Source organism: Ceratotherium simum, chromosome 20 (genome assembly GCF_057802395.1).
Source record: "Ceratotherium simum simum isolate JZ-2026a chromosome 20, ASM5780239v1, whole genome shotgun sequence".
Taxonomy (NCBI): domain Eukaryota; kingdom Metazoa; phylum Chordata; class Mammalia; order Perissodactyla; family Rhinocerotidae; genus Ceratotherium; species Ceratotherium simum.
In genome coordinates, this window is record NC_141919.1 from 54,624,902 (window position 1) to 54,633,762 (window position 8,861).

The window sequence follows — 8,861 nt, forward strand, 5'->3', positions numbered from 1 at the left end:
GAAAGAACGGCCGAGGGGGTTCGTTATTCTTTTTTTTTTTTTTTTTTTTTTTTTTTTAAGATTTTATTTATTCAGTTTTTTTCCCCCCAAAGCCCCAGTAGATAGTTGTATGTCATAGGTTCACATCCTTCTAGTTGCTGTATGTGGGACTCGGCCTCGCGTTGGACGGAGAAGCGGCGCCTCGGGGCGCTCCCGGGATCCGAACCCGGGCCGCCAGCACCAGAGCGCGCACACTTAACCGCCAAGCCACGGAGCCGGCCCATGGGGTTCGTTATTCTGATGCTTACCCGCAGGGCGCACCGTTTGGGTCTAGATCAGGGATGGAGTTCAGCCTGAGCGAGGCTTGCGGTGCTCTGGAGGGAATCATCACAGGGGCTGATCACTGGGAAGCACTGCGGGATAGACGGGAATGCGGGGCTGGAGGTCTGGCCCAACACGACGCAGATCCAATGTCGTTTCACCTTCAAGGCCTCTTCAGAGGTTTGGAAGAACATGTTTGTTGTGTCTGGCCCACTTGGCTGTGGTGTGAGGCAGGTCGTGGGGGACACAGGGAGGGGCTTGTGGAGAAGACGTGGCAGGAGTGGGGGTGGGAATCTGGGGTGCGGAGGAGGTGGTGGGGGGAGCAAGGGGAGCAGGGTCTGTCGTGGATGTGTCACCCGGAAAGCCGCAGCTGGAACTGTGCACAGAGCAGCCAGCGCCGCAGCAAGAGGAGCCGGCCCCTGGGTCTGGGCAGGTCAGCTAGGGGTGATGCGAGGAAATGCCTCATCGTGGCCCTCAGGCTCTGGGGTCTTTAAAAGGTTATGCATTTGTGGGTCCTTGGTCAGACTCATAGGAGGCCACTTCCCTCTCCAAGGTGTCCCAGTCGACCTCCCTGGCATTGGGGTCAGCCTCCACTGGTGCAGTGGCCCAGGACCATTAGGACTGGCCCCTAGACCCCGAGGGTGAGAACCAGCGCCCTGGCGTGCTGGTGCGCCGCAGGCTGCACAGCGTCCTGGCTGCTTGCTCCGTGCTCTGCATTTCATGAGGAGCTTGCTAACCTCCTCAGGCGCTTTAGGTGGCGCAGACAGCAGGTGCTCAGACTGATTATATCGGGCCATTAGATCTTATGCCACCAGGAGCCAGGGGTGGGACTCCTGCTGTCCCGTAGGGTTGGGGGACAAAGTGTGACAGCAGCAAGGTGTGCAGCAAGAAAGGCACCGCGGGCTATGGCCACACTTTGTGAGGAACCATGCACTCCTCAGTGAGGACGGGCGTGGAGTCCTGGGCTGCCCTCCAACCCAGCGGTCAGGGAGTGGGGCTCCCTCTCCTCCTTCTAGTGGCATGCCTGCCATCTTTATCGGGTAGCCCACACCTGAGCAGGGTTGCCACTTAGTGTGTCCCAGCCATTAACTAACACAACGGGACCTTGTGAAAATCTTAGCCAATTCTCCCCACGTTGGCAGCTTTGTCCAGGCTTAGATTCAGGAAACAAACCATCAGTCTAATGCTCACTGGTGGAATTTACCCCAACGGGGTGTTAACAGGTGGAAGACACGTTCACAGCACCTCCAACCAGCTCCAGTGAGCATGCTCCGAGGTTCAAGGTCCAGGGAACTCTGGTTGCTTTTTTCCGAGCTTGCGCTTTAGGATGGGAAGCCGAGGCAGTGCTCTGCATAGGCATCAAGCAAAGCAGTGCAACGGAACCAGCAAGTGGTGCACCCTCCCAGTTAGTTACTTCCCTGGGAGAGCCAGTCTGCAAGCCATTTGCAGCTAAAAGGCGTTCCCCAGGGCAGTCGTCCTGTTCATGATGCCTGTCATTGTGACTGTGTTAAATTAACATTTTTCAAATGGAGCCCCGGGTGTCAGATGGCGAGCCCAGTTCAAAAGCCCTCAGGGGAATTGAAGAAGAAGTTTATTACTCTCAAGTCTTGGAGGAAGTGTACACACGGAGGGACCACTCCTGAAGGTGAGGCAGGATGAATGCAGAGCGAGCCTCAGGACCCGGGGCATGTGTCTTTATTAGGCTCCGAGGGTGGAGGGCTTTGAGGTTAGGTTCCCAGGCTAGGGCTGGATTGGTCAGTTAGAAGCAAAAAGAGCAGGGTTTTGGTAAGCCTGGTGGGGTCTTACCTAAGGGGCACACACAGGGAAGGCCCTGGAGGGGAGGGAGACTGTTGCTCACAAGGGATGCAGGAGAGTCGTATCAGGAACTCACACACACTGTGTCTCTCTCAGGAACTCACACACACTTGTGACTCTCCGGCTGTTGTCCAGGCATGGCTCCAGGGAGGACCTGTGTTAGTTCAAGGCCTCTGCGGGGGGCCACACTAAATGGAGCTGAGGCAGCAATACTGTGGAGTAGTTTAGCTTGACATTCACTGAGCATAATGTCTTCAAGGTTCATCCATGTTGTAGTATGCATCAAAATTTCCTTCTTTTTAAGGCTGAATAATATTCTGTTGCGTCTATATAGCACGTTTTGTTTATCCCTTCATCTATCGATGGACACTTGGGTTGCTTCCACCTCCTGGCTATTGTTAATAATGCTGCTGTGAACATGGGTGGACAAATATCTCTTCAATCCCTGAAGTATACACCCAGAAATGGAATTATTACCGGGTCACATAGTAATTACATGTTTAATTTTTTGAGAAACCACCATCCTGTTTTCTCAGGCCTACAGAGTGATGTCCAGTTCTGTGGGGGGTCCCCAGATCCTGCCAGGAGTCCTGGGTGGCTTCGGCCCCAGTGTCCTGCACCCCCAGGTGAGCAGGCCTTTCTAAGGGACCACTCCTCCCAACAGCAAGACTTTTCTCCTCAGCAGGAGTCGGGCACTTTCATTGGGAACCATGTCTAGAGGGTTTGCTCACTTGTCTCCAGTCCCATTAATTCCTTTTCCTTAAAGTAAGGAGGCTATTTTAAGACTGAATTCTTGGGTTATTACTGATTTGCCAGGCAACTTTGAGGAGAAAAATAAAAAATAAAGTAACAATTCCACTAAAGCTGAAGGAAACCAGAGTATGTGATCCCAAAATATGCCTTTGACGTGAAAATTATTTTAAGCTGAAGGCAATCAAGTAGTGCAAACCCGGAAAAAGCTCCCCCTTTTCTGCCTAAAGGCAGGAAATGAATTCTCCTTTTACTGGAGACAGACTCTCATCAGCTCAGAGACGGCCCCAGAGGAACGTGCAATAAACCTTACTCCATCAGTCCCCTCCCATCTGTTTACCTCCCCATAGTTTGCCGCCTTTGGAAGCCTAAGACTTCTTCCCTTGCCCTGTCGCTCCTCTGCAAACGTGTTGTTCTTTGTTGATGATGCTCTGTAAACTGGAGTTCTGAGCCACTGCTTTGAGTTACTTTTTTCTGTGGCAGTTTCTCCAGTGCGATGTTCACTGCATGTGTTAATACACCGTGTGTTCTTCTCTTGTTAATCTGTCTTTCTGTTGAAGAGCCCCAGCTGAGAACCTCAGGTAGGTAGAGGTCGTTTCGCCTCCCCTACAAGGTGAAGCCGGAAGCCGACATTCCTCCATCCAAGTCACAGCCTTAGTGACCTGGCTCCATCCAGGTTTCTCAGTTTCCTTCCTTTCCTTCCTCATGCACCTATTTTGTTCTGGAATGTGACTACTTGATGCCCCCTTTACCTCCCAGCCCACCTTGGGACCCTGTACCCTCACCTTGACTCTTTAATCTTTACTCAAATTATTCCCAATGCAGGGAAAGCCCTCAGTCAAGTGCAAATCATGTCTATTACCTTCCTCTCGGAACTATCTCCAGTCCCTCAGCTGGAATAACAGGTGCCTCCCTTGGCTGCCCATCACCCTTAGATATGAGCAGGTGGGTGATAGTAAGGTTGCAAGGAAAAATCTGGAAACCTGGATTTTCTTTTCTTTTTTTTCTTTTTGTTTTTTTTGGTGAGGAAGATCAGCCCTGAGCTAACATCTGATGCCAATCCTCCTCTTTTTTGCTGAGGAAGATTGGCCCTGGGCTAACATCCGTGCCCATCTTCCTCTACTTTATATGGGATGCCGCCACAGCATGGCTTGATAAGCGGTGCCACGGTGGGCGCCCGAGATCTGAACCTGCAAATCCCGGGCCGCCAAAGCAGAGTGTGCACATTTAACCGCTGGGCCACTAGACGGGCCCCTGGAAACCTGGATTTTAATCACTACCATTTTCCAGCCGGCTGTGGGACTCTGGGCAAATCAATTAATATCTGTGAAATTCACTTTTCTCTTCCAGAAAAGAAAACAATAAGTTACATTATATGAATAATATTATACAAATGATATTCTGTATCTGTATATAAATAATATCCTAATTGTCTAAAATGTCCCTCTAACTGTTACATCTCACATAGTGTGTTATACTAACTCATAGAATACATACTTCTAGTTGGTATGAAGGATCAGAAATGTAAAAGAATAACACCACTTTTTCTCTGGGTGATAAAATACTGCTGATTTTTACTATGCCTTCACTGCTTTGAAATCAAGCTACTCTGTCCCCTTCTCCTGTCACACAGCTTCTGTCAGTTACCAGTTCATTGCCTCTCAGCTCCCAATTGACCCTCCATTGCCTGCTCTGGGCAATGGACCTGGGCCCTTTGTTTTCCCTTTGCCTGCTGGTGTGATGGCAGTAATCTTTGTCAGTAGAGGGCGCTGGAGAGACGTTGAAGGAGGAAGGGTTTCCCTCCTGCTTCCCGTGTGCCTGCTCACCTGGAGTGCCGGCACCTTCTCCAGTGCTCACCTCCTCCAGCACACACGTGTCCGGCTCACACGGTGTGTGTGCCTCTCCAGCATCTGGCTCCTGCAGCACCCTGCAGCCAGCAGCACCCCATGGCCTGCAGCTCCCTCCAGCCCTGCCCTTCAATGGTCTTGTAGCAAAGTCCCCCTGGTGAGACACCTCCCCGTGCACAGCCTCCCCAAGTACCTAGAGGGGGATTGATGGCAAACTCCAAAGGGCAGGATTCTGGCAGGTTTCACCAGCAAGGCCTCCCAGTGGCTTCCCTGCCCTTCAGTGGGCCACAGCCAGACCCTCTCCCTGGGGAACCCTGGGAACTCTGCCTCAGCCCTAGGGTAGTGGCTGCTCCATATGTCTGCTATTCCTATATTCTTTCAGGTTCTCTCTACTTCCTACTAGCCAATCTCTCATAACTCCTATCCCCTGTTATAGTTAATTTTTTTATAATAAACTTTTTCTGTTCAAATTACTATATAGTTTCCATCTACTGAGTGGATCCTTACTGACACATGGCTGCTGCAACAATACGTGTCAGGGACCTTTCCTTTCCAAAGGGACACAAAACCCACATCTATTTCACCTGCATCACTGTTAGGGACATTGCAGTTTAGTTGATCAGCCAGTTCTTAGGTAGGATGACCAGGGTAAGGATTCTCTTCAAACATATTATTAAGAATGGCTAGTCGATTGGGAGTAAAGTTCATAGCTGATATAAATTTTCTTTCTGTTCTCTCTCCTTCTACTAGTGATGAAGCTGAGGAAATTTGGGGTAAAGAGAAAAAAATAATGAGACCACTTAAAGTATTAGCATCAGGAGACCAACCTTTCCTCTCATATCTCAGACTATTTGGGGATCTACTGCCTGACATAGGAAAAACACTTAATGTTTTACAAAGCCCTTCCAAATGTTTCCTTTTTTCCTCTAAGAAAGTGAGCATTTGGTATATAAATTTTTTATATTTTATTCCAGCATGAACCAAAAGCAATTAATTAACTCAAAGATATATGACAATTAAAACTTGCATCTGTGTAACTTATTATGTTATAAAGAATGTGTTGTACATTAAATCACATTAGGAAGATTGACTTTCCATGTAGAAAAAGTATATCCCCATACTACACCATGATCAACAATAAATGCACATTGATTACAAATAATATGAAAAAAATGAAGTAGTAAAATCTATAAGAAAATATATTGATGGCCTCTTGTTCAGGAAAGATGTCCCCAATAAAACAAATAAGCACACATCATAAAGAAAATAATTGAAATATTTGGTTGTATAAAAACACTTCTAGAACAAAAAACAATATAAACTAGCCAAAAAGATAAACAACAACTTGGGAGATAATATTTGCAACATATATACCGAGACAGAGGTTTTAACAATAATGCAATAACAGAGACCAAATTTACCATCCTGCCGTAAACAACTAGAAAACTGGACAGACTATATAAAAGAAAAGTTTTCTGACATTGACTATTAGGCAGTGCAGGACTGTGATCCCTGAGAATATGGGAACGACGAGGTGAGACCTACAAGGGCTTTTGTCCAGAAGGGACATTCCAGACGCGGGGGATGGGTGGATTCCAGGCAGAGGAAGACAAGTTGGCTTCATTGAGTTGAGGAGAAAGGGCCTCTAGTTCAGGGAGGCTCAAGCAACTGGAAGTTGCAAGGCTGAATTCCAGAAGAGGGAACTACATCAAAAAGAGCTCCTGATAGCTCCTTAGGGGTCCCCTTGTATCTTTGCTAAATAGGATGCACATGCATAGGGTGGGACTCTGAAGATTGGGCAAAGAGTGACTGGAAAGCTGTGAGATGAAGGTTCCCGGGGCTCAAGGCTGGGACGCTTCAAATTCCAACCAGCCAAAATGAGGAGTTCTTGCTAACTACTCAGAAAATTCAGTGGACACCCCTGAAGTACCAGAACTAAATGAACTCTGGAGTAAAGGCTACTCTAACTTGCCCTAACAAAGCTTCATAACAAGCCTGAAAGGATCAAATAAAACTCCAAGTAACTTGATGCTACCAGAACACATTCCAACATTCTTTAAAGAAATATCAGAAAATTCAGACACTCTACAACATAAAATTTTCAACATCCAGCATTCAATAAAAAATTACTAGACATGTCAAAATGCAGGAAAATGTAACACATAATCAGGAGAAGGAACAGTCAATAAAACCAGACCCAGAAATAACAGAGACGATGGAATTAGCAGACAGGAATGGTAAAACTGTTATTATAATTATATTCAAGTGTTTAAAAGGAAATGTGAACCTAGGAGAAGAATGGATGATCAGAAAGACCTAAAGAACTTATAGACATGAAAATCCAATATTTGAAATGAAAATTTCATGGGGGAGGGATCAAAAATATTTTTAAAGAAATAATATTGCAAAAATTTCCAAAGTGGATATAAACTATAAACACACAGATTCCAAAAGCTTGATGAATTCCAAGAAGGATAAATACACAGAGACACACAACCGCTTCAGGGCACATCACAATCATATTTCTGAAAACAAATAATAAAGAGAAATTTTCAAAAGCAGCCAGGGGGAGTAAGGCACATTACATACAAAGAAACAAAAAAAATCCCATAGACTTCTTGTAAGAAACAATGTAAGCTGGAAGACAATGAAATAATATCTTTATAATACTGAAAGAAAAAAACCTGTCAAACTAGAGTTCTTTAACCAGAGAAAATAACTTTTAAACATGCAGGTGAACTGAAATACAACTCTTGAGTGACTTTCGAGTCATTTCTCTCTCTCTCTTTTTTTTTTTTTGTGAGGAAGATCAGCCCTGAGCTAACATCCATGCCAATCCTCCTCCTTTTTCTCCCCCCCTTTTTTGTCCCCAAAGCCCCAGTAGACAGCTGTATGTCATAGTTGCACATCCTGCTAGTTGCTGTGTGTGGGATGCCGCCTCACCATGGCCCAACAAGTAGTGCGTCGGTGCGCGCCGGGATCCAAACCCGGGCCACCAGCAGCGGAGCGTGTGCACTTAACCACTAAGCCACGGGGCCGGCCCCCAGAGTCATTTCTCTTAATTGCTAGGTGGTACCACCTATGAGGTGCCAGATCCTGGGCAAGATCCTGCAGACAATTAGGTAAACAAGGCCAATACTGTTCTTTCATGGCTTCAAGAAGAGTCCATGTGCCTCATGGGAGAAGGCCAAGGCTCCAGACTCCTTCAGAGAATAACAGGGAAAGAAGAAAAAAAATTAAGGAAGTTTCTTTACCTCCAAAGACATTTGACAGTGAGTTGGTCTATCCCAGATGATGTTTATTTATTATTCACTTAAAACGTATTAATAAATTAATAAGTTCTTCTCATAAGAAATAGCAGAATTTGTAACATAAGTTATGAATCAATGAATATTTGTTGATTATTTGAGATTAGTATTTCAAGAATCATGGCAAATTTTCCAAAAATATGACAGAGCAATAGATGGAAATAGAAGAGAGAGAGAAAAAAAGAAAGTGTGTGAGAGAGAGGGATGAAGATTGAAAGTGATTGAGATTCTTTGCAAGCACGTCTTCACCAAGGCCCTGTGTGAGAACCTCAGGGCCATGCTGCCTGCACTTGGCTAATGAACTCAACTCCATCATTTTTTCCTCTCTCTCTCTCCATCCTCCCATCCCTGTCCCCCTCCTCCTCCTCTTCCCACTCCTCTCCTTTTCCTTCCGAGGGGTGGAGTGTGGCATTGGGGTCAGGTGGATTTTGTTGTGATTCTAGCTCCTCCTTTCATAGCTCCCTGAAATTGGAAGATTTAGAAAAATTCTTTAAACCTCATTCTATACGTGAACAACAGAAATAACTATATTCGCTGCCTCATTGGGTTCTCACGTAAAGTGACTCCAGTAGGTTCTGGTGCACGTTAAGTGCTCGTTAAACATCAGCCATTTTATTTTCTTCAGAGGTCTGAGGACCAACACACTAACACCCTCACTTTATGCTCGAAGCTTCCACTGATCCACAGCCCACAGGGAAGAAAACAGCCTGACCAGACGAGGGATTCTTGATGATGTCCTGCGGCCCTCCTGGTGCTTCTAGCCACATCAATTCTGGACTAGGGAAAGGATCCAGGCCTTCCTCCCCTAACTCATTAAAAATGACGACATGGCACGTGCTAG